General features: G+C 38.6%; 5 non-coding genes and 6 pseudogenes across 5 annotated transcripts; all 11 read right to left on the reverse strand.

Annotated features, from left to right (window-relative positions):
- Positions 1 to 235: 235 nt before the first annotated feature.
- On the reverse strand, positions 236 to 400 carry LOC134544975 (U2 spliceosomal RNA; annotated as a pseudogene).
- A 656-nt stretch (positions 401 to 1,056) lies between these two features.
- Positions 1,057 to 1,249, reverse strand: LOC134544952 (U2 spliceosomal RNA). Its single transcript, XR_010078180.1, has one exon. It is a non-coding gene; the product is annotated as a U2 spliceosomal RNA (small nuclear RNA).
- Positions 1,250 to 1,659: 410 nt separating this feature from the next.
- Positions 1,660 to 1,824, reverse strand: LOC134544976 (U2 spliceosomal RNA; annotated as a pseudogene).
- Positions 1,825 to 2,480: 656 nt separating this feature from the next.
- LOC134544953 (U2 spliceosomal RNA) lies at positions 2,481 to 2,673 on the reverse strand. Its single transcript, XR_010078181.1, has one exon. It is a non-coding gene; the product is annotated as a U2 spliceosomal RNA (small nuclear RNA).
- A 410-nt stretch (positions 2,674 to 3,083) lies between these two features.
- Positions 3,084 to 3,248, reverse strand: LOC134544977 (U2 spliceosomal RNA; annotated as a pseudogene).
- A 656-nt stretch (positions 3,249 to 3,904) lies between these two features.
- LOC134544954 (U2 spliceosomal RNA) lies at positions 3,905 to 4,097 on the reverse strand. Its single transcript, XR_010078182.1, has one exon. It is a non-coding gene; the product is annotated as a U2 spliceosomal RNA (small nuclear RNA).
- A 410-nt stretch (positions 4,098 to 4,507) lies between these two features.
- Positions 4,508 to 4,672, reverse strand: LOC134544978 (U2 spliceosomal RNA; annotated as a pseudogene).
- Positions 4,673 to 5,329: 657 nt separating this feature from the next.
- On the reverse strand, positions 5,330 to 5,522 carry LOC134544955 (U2 spliceosomal RNA). Its single transcript, XR_010078183.1, has one exon. It is a non-coding gene; the product is annotated as a U2 spliceosomal RNA (small nuclear RNA).
- Positions 5,523 to 5,932: 410 nt separating this feature from the next.
- On the reverse strand, positions 5,933 to 6,097 carry LOC134544979 (U2 spliceosomal RNA; annotated as a pseudogene).
- Positions 6,098 to 6,753: 656 nt separating this feature from the next.
- LOC134544956 (U2 spliceosomal RNA) lies at positions 6,754 to 6,946 on the reverse strand. The gene has a single exon (XR_010078184.1). It is a non-coding gene; the product is annotated as a U2 spliceosomal RNA (small nuclear RNA).
- Positions 6,947 to 7,354: 408 nt separating this feature from the next.
- LOC134544980 (U2 spliceosomal RNA) lies at positions 7,355 to 7,522 on the reverse strand (annotated as a pseudogene).
- Between the last annotated feature and the right edge of the window lie 529 nt (positions 7,523 to 8,051).

Consider the following 8,051-nt stretch of genomic DNA (forward strand, 5'->3'; position numbering starts at 1 on the left):
GGTATTACAATCCAAATGAATCACTATTCACCAGCAATAAACAAAAAACTTGGTATATCCATAACAACGCTCTTACAATTACCGTACTTTCCACTTGCTGCAGCACAAGCTGGTCCCTTAGATTAACTGCAGTTTCAATAAGGCAAGAATGATTCTCATGGGAGAGTTGACTTTATACATTACATTTTAATTGTCAATATAATTTTATCTAAACAGATATTTAACGTTGCCTAAGCAATGTGCCCCCATGCTGGCATGCACTAGGCAGTGGCCAGCAGGGTCAATCGCACTCCCCGGACCAGGTCCGGGGGCAATCCGTCACAAAAAATGCTGCCAAGACAAAGTGTAGAAGAATCGCAGATACTACACTTCGATCTTAGCCAAAAGGCCGAGAAGCGATACTACACTCTGATCTTAGCCGAAAGGCCGAGAAACATCCCTTAAAATACACATCAAAATTAATATTGCACATTGTAAAACTCCATTAACCAAACACATGTAGTTCAACAGATAAAAAAAAGTCAATACAATTCATACAAATATTAACATGAGTAATGAATAACAATAATAGTAATAAAAGGTTTCACAACAAGCCTTAACCACACACTTACATAAACTCACGCATCGACATGACAAAATACATTTTCAATACATCATCATTATTATCATTTAACACTGCCTAATTGTTAATTATATTGAATTTTTTCTCACACAGCTAAATTTATTAAACATTCACAACAAGCACTACATTGTATGATAAAATAAAATAATTAATTCCTATTATTCTGCACACAAAATTGCTAAGTTCCTACATGTTCTCGCATTCCAAGTTCGTCCCTTGGGCATCCTTGTAGTTCCTGTTCGGCCGCCCCTGGCAGCACCTACTGGATCAGCTTTCTCTTCCTCTTCATTTGTTGAATGTACACACGACTTTTCTGTATTGTCTCTGCACTTGGGCACATTACATTACAACAATCAATTTTTCACTATCATCCATTCTTACAAGTTGGTAACAATGTTTATTACATTTAAAACAAACTTAAAGTTTATTACATTTTGTGGTGGGCCGATCCCGGTGGTACTGCAATACCGGGCCAACCCGCGGCGGAGGTGGGGCAAGCCCCTAGCACTCCGCCCTGTTCCAAAAATCAGTTTAATATTCTGGTCCTGCGATGCAGGACGTATCAGATATTAAGCTGATAAGAACAGATACTACACTTTGATCTTAGCCAAAAGGCCGAGAAGCGATAACAATCCTAATGAACCAGGAGCTATATGGGCTCCCTATTACTAAATCAAATGCTATAACAAGGTCTACTGACTTCCATAAACGACTGTACACTTTCGACGAGCCGTCATACTCTACACCACACATGCACAAGCATGGTCTGTACATTGATAATATCTTCAATACAGTGACACGAGGTATTACAATCCAAATGAATCACTATTCACCAGCAATAAACAAAAAACTTGGTATATCCATAACAACGCTCTTACAATTACCGTACTTTCCACTTGCTGCAGCACAAGCTGGTCCCTTAGATTAACTGCAGTTTCAATAAGGCAAGAATGATTCTCATGGGAGAGTTGACTTTATACATTACATTTTAATTGTCAATATAATTTTATCTAAACAGATATTTAACGTTGCCTAAGCAATGTGCCCCCATGCTGGCATGCACTAGGCAGTGGCCAGCAGGGTCAATCGCACTCCCCGGACCAGGTCCGGGGGCAATCCGTCACAAAAAATGCTGCCAAGACAAAGTGTAGAAGAATCGCAGATACTACACTTCGATCTTAGCCAAAAGGCCGAGAAGCGATACTACACTCTGATCTTAGCCGAAAGGCCGAGAAACATCCCTTAAAATACACATCAAAATTAATATTGCACATTGTAAAACTCCATTAACCAAACACATGTAGTTCAACAGATAAAAAAAAGTCAATACAATTCATACAAATATTAACATGAGTAATGAATAACAATAATAGTAATAAAAGGTTTCACAACAAGCCTTAACCACACACTTACATAAACTCACGCATCGACATGACAAAATACATTTTCAATACATCATCATTATTATCATTTAACACTGCCTAATTGTTAATTATATTGAATTTTTTCTCACACAGCTAAATTTATTAAACATTCACAACAAGCACTACATTGTATGATAAAATAAAATAATTAATTCCTATTATTCTGCACACAAAATTGCTAAGTTCCTACATGTTCTCGCATTCCAAGTTCGTCCCTTGGGCATCCTTGTAGTTCCTGTTCGGCCGCCCCTGGCAGCACCTACTGGATCAGCTTTCTCTTCCTCTTCATTTGTTGAATGTACACACGACTTTTCTGTATTGTCTCTGCACTTGGGCACATTACATTACAACAATCAATTTTTCACTATCATCCATTCTTACAAGTTGGTAACAATGTTTATTACATTTAAAACAAACTTAAAGTTTATTACATTTTGTGGTGGGCCGATCCCGGTGGTACTGCAATACCGGGCCAACCCGCGGCGGAGGTGGGGCAAGCCCCTAGCACTCCGCCCTGTTCCAAAAATCAGTTTAATATTCTGGTCCTGCGATGCAGGACGTATCAGATATTAAGCTGATAAGAACAGATACTACACTTTGATCTTAGCCAAAAGGCCGAGAAGCGATAACAATCCTAATGAACCAGGAGCTATATGGGCTCCCTATTACTAAATCAAATGCTATAACAAGGTCTACTGACTTCCATAAACGACTGTACACTTTCGACGAGCCGTCATACTCTACACCACACATGCACAAGCATGGTCTGTACATTGATAATATCTTCAATACAGTGACACGAGGTATTACAATCCAAATGAATCACTATTCACCAGCAATAAACAAAAAACTTGGTATATCCATAACAACGCTCTTACAATTACCGTACTTTCCACTTGCTGCAGCACAAGCTGGTCCCTTAGATTAACTGCAGTTTCAATAAGGCAAGAATGATTCTCATGGGAGAGTTGACTTTATACATTACATTTTAATTGTCAATATAATTTTATCTAAACAGATATTTAACGTTGCCTAAGCAATGTGCCCCCATGCTGGCATGCACTAGGCAGTGGCCAGCAGGGTCAATCGCACTCCCCGGACCAGGTCCGGGGGCAATCCGTCACAAAAAATGCTGCCAAGACAAAGTGTAGAAGAATCGCAGATACTACACTTCGATCTTAGCCAAAAGGCCGAGAAGCGATACTACACTCTGATCTTAGCCGAAAGGCCGAGAAACATCCCTTAAAATACACATCAAAATTAATATTGCACATTGTAAAACTCCATTAACCAAACACATGTAGTTCAACAGATAAAAAAAAGTCAATACAATTCATACAAATATTAACATGAGTAATGAATAACAATAATAGTAATAAAAGGTTTCACAACAAGCCTTAACCACACACTTACATAAACTCACGCATCGACATGACAAAATACATTTTCAATACATCATCATTATTATCATTTAACACTGCCTAATTGTTAATTATATTGAATTTTTTCTCACACAGCTAAATTTATTAAACATTCACAACAAGCACTACATTGTATGATAAAATAAAATAATTAATTCCTATTATTCTGCACACAAAATTGCTAAGTTCCTACATGTTCTCGCATTCCAAGTTCGTCCCTTGGGCATCCTTGTAGTTCCTGTTCGGCCGCCCCTGGCAGCACCTACTGGATCAGCTTTCTCTTCCTCTTCATTTGTTGAATGTACACACGACTTTTCTGTATTGTCTCTGCACTTGGGCACATTACATTACAACAATCAATTTTTCACTATCATCCATTCTTACAAGTTGGTAACAATGTTTATTACATTTAAAACAAACTTAAAGTTTATTACATTTTGTGGTGGGCCGATCCCGGTGGTACTGCAATACCGGGCCAACCCGCGGCGGAGGTGGGGCAAGCCCCTAGCACTCCGCCCTGTTCCAAAAATCAGTTTAATATTCTGGTCCTGCGATGCAGGACGTATCAGATATTAAGCTGATAAGAACAGATACTACACTTTGATCTTAGCCAAAAGGCCGAGAAGCGATAACAATCCTAATGAACCAGGAGCTATATGGGCTCCCTATTACTAAATCAAATGCTATAACAAGGTCTACTGACTTCCATAAACGACTGTACACTTTCGACGAGCCGTCATACTCTACACCACACATGCACAAGCATGGTCTGTACATTGATAATATCTTCAATACAGTGACACGAGGTATTACAATCCAAATGAATCACTATTCACCAGCAATAAACAAAAAACTTGGTATATCCATAACAACGCTCTTACAATTACCGTACTTTCCACTTGCTGCAGCACAAGCTGGTCCCTTAGATTAACTGCAGTTTCAATAAGGCAAGAATGATTCTCATGGGAGAGTTGACTTTATACATTACATTTTAATTGTCAATATAATTTTATCTAAACAGATATTTAACGTTGCCTAAGCAATGTGCCCCCATGCTGGCATGCACTAGGCAGTGGCCAGCAGGGTCAATCGCACTCCCCGGACCAGGTCCGGGGGCAATCCGTCACAAAAAATGCTGCCAAGACAAAGTGTAGAAGAATCGCAGATACTACACTTCGATCTTAGCCAAAAGGCCGAGAAGCGATACTACACTCTGATCTTAGCCGAAAGGCCGAGAAACATCCCTTAAAATACACATCAAAATTAATATTGCACATTGTAAAAACTCCATTAACCAAACACATGTAGTTCAACAGATAAAAAAAAGTCAATACAATTCATACAAATATTAACATGAGTAATGAATAACAATAATAGTAATAAAAGGTTTCACAACAAGCCTTAACCACACACTTACATAAACTCACGCATCGACATGACAAAATACATTTTCAATACATCATCATTATTATCATTTAACACTGCCTAATTGTTAATTATATTGAATTTTTTCTCACACAGCTAAATTTATTAAACATTCACAACAAGCACTACATTGTATGATAAAATAAAATAATTAATTCCTATTATTCTGCACACAAAATTGCTAAGTTCCTACATGTTCTCGCATTCCAAGTTCGTCCCTTGGGCATCCTTGTAGTTCCTGTTCGGCCGCCCCTGGCAGCACCTACTGGATCAGCTTTCTCTTCCTCTTCATTTGTTGAATGTACACACGACTTTTCTGTATTGTCTCTGCACTTGGGCACATTACATTACAACAATCAATTTTTCACTATCATCCATTCTTACAAGTTGGTAACAATGTTTATTACATTTAAAACAAACTTAAAGTTTATTACATTTTGTGGTGGGCCGATCCCGGTGGTACTGCAATACCGGGCCAACCCGCGGCGGAGGTGGGGCAAGCCCCTAGCACTCCGCCCTGTTCCAAAAATCAGTTTAATATTCTGGTCCTGCGATGCAGGACGTATCAGATATTAAGCTGATAAGAACAGATACTACACTTTGATCTTAGCCAAAAGGCCGAGAAGCGATAACAATCCTAATGAACCAGGAGCTATATGGGCTCCCTATTACTAAATCAAATGCTATAACAAGGTCTACTGACTTCCATAAACGACTGTACACTTTCGACGAGCCGTCATACTCTACACCACACATGCACAAGCATGGTCTGTACATTGATAATATCTTCAATACAGTGACACGAGGTATTACAATCCAAATGAATCACTATTCACCAGCAATAAACAAAAAACTTGGTATATCCATAACAACGCTCTTACAATTACCGTACTTTCCACTTGCTGCAGCACAAGCTGGTCCCTTAGATTAACTGCAGTTTCAATAAGGCAAGAATGATTCTCATGGGAGAGTTGACTTTATACATTACATTTTAATTGTCAATATAATTTTATCTAAACAGATATTTAACGTTGCCTAAGCAATGTGCCCCCATGCTGGCATGCACTAGGCAGTGGCCAGCAGGGTCAATCGCACTCCCCGGACCAGGTCCGGGGGCAATCCGTCACAAAAAATGCTGCCAAGACAAAGTGTAGAAGAATCGCAGATACTACACTTCGATCTTAGCCAAAAGGCCGAGAAGCGATACTACACTCTGATCTTAGCCGAAAGGCCGAGAAACATCCCTTAAAATACACATCAAAATTAATATTGCACATTGTAAAACTCCATTAACCAAACACATGTAGTTCAACAGATAAAAAAAAGTCAATACAATTCATACAAATATTAACATGAGTAATGAATAACAATAATAGTAATAAAAGGTTTCACAACAAGCCTTAACCACACACTTACATAAACTCACGCATCGACATGACAAAATACATTTTCAATACATCATCATTATTATCATTTAACACTGCCTAATTGTTAATTATATTGAATTTTTTCTCACACAGCTAAATTTATTAAACATTCACAACAAGCACTACATTGTATGATAAAATAAAATAATTAATTCCTATTATTCTGCACACAAAATTGCTAAGTTCCTACATGTTCTCGCATTCCAAGTTCGTCCCTTGGGCATCCTTGTAGTTCCTGTTCGGCCGCCCCTGGCAGCACCTACTGGATCAGCTTTCTCTTCCTCTTCATTTGTTGAATGTACACACGACTTTTCTGTATTGTCTCTGCACTTGGGCACATTACATTACAACAATCAATTTTTCACTATCATCCATTCTTACAAGTTGGTAACAATGTTTATTACATTTAAAACAAACTTAAAGTTTATTACATTTTGTGGTGGGCCGATCCCGGTGGTACTGCAATACCGGGCCAACCCGCGGCGGAGGTGGGGCAAGCCCCTAGCACTCCGCCCTGTTCCAAAAATCAGTTTAATATTCTGGTCCTGCGATGCAGGACGTATCAGATATTAAGCTGATAAGAACAGATACTACACTTTGATCTTAGCCAAAAGGCCGAGAAGCGATAACAATCCTAATGAACCAGGAGCTATATGGGCTCCCTATTACTAAATCAAATGCTATAACAAGGTCTACTGACTTCCATAAACGACTGTACACTTTCGACGAGCCGTCATACTCTACACCACACATGCACAAGCATGGTCTGTACATTGATAATATCTTCAATACAGTGACACGAGGTATTACAATCCAAATGAATCACTATTCACCAGCAATAAACAAAAAACTTGGTATATCCATAACAACGCTCTTACAATTACCGTACTTTCCACTTGCTGCAGCACAAGCTGGTCCCTTAGATTAACTGCAGTTTCAATAAGGCAAGAATGATTCTCATGGGAGAGTTGACTTTATACATTACATTTTAATTGTCAATATAATTTTATCTAAACAGATATTTAACGTTGCCTAAGCAATGTGCCCCCATGCTGGCATGCACTAGGCAGTGGCCAGCAGGGTCAATCGCACTCCCCGGACCAGGTCCGGGGGCAATCCGTCACAAAAAAATGCTGCCAAGACAAAGTGTAGAAGAATCGCAGATACTACACTTCGATCTTAGCCAAAAGGCCGAGAAGCGATACTACACTCTGATCTTAGCCGAAAGGCCGAGAAACATCCTTAAAATACACATCAAAATTAATATTGCACATTGTAAAACTCCATTAACCAAACACATGTAGTTCAACAGATAAAAAAAAGTCAATACAATTCATACAAATATTAACATGAGTAATGAATAACAATAATAGTAATAAAAGGTTTCACAACAAGCCTTAACCACACACTTACATAAACTCACGCATCGACATGACAAAATACATTTTCAATACATCATCATTATTATCATTTAACACTGCCTAATTGTTAATTATATTGAATTTTTTCTCACACAGCTAAATTTATTAAACATTCACAACAAGCACTACATTGTATGATAAAATAAAATAATTAATTCCTATTATTCTGCACACAAAATTGCTAAGTTCCTACATGTTCTCGCATTCCAAGTTCGTCCCCTTGGGCATCCTTGTAGTTCCTGTTCGGCCGCCCCTGGCAGCACCTACTGGATCAGCTTTCTCTTCCTCTTCATTTGTTGAATGTACACACG

The sequence above is a fragment of the Bacillus rossius genome, unplaced genomic scaffold (assembly GCF_032445375.1).
Source record: "Bacillus rossius redtenbacheri isolate Brsri unplaced genomic scaffold, Brsri_v3 Brsri_v3_scf533, whole genome shotgun sequence".
Taxonomy (NCBI): domain Eukaryota; kingdom Metazoa; phylum Arthropoda; class Insecta; order Phasmatodea; family Bacillidae; genus Bacillus; species Bacillus rossius.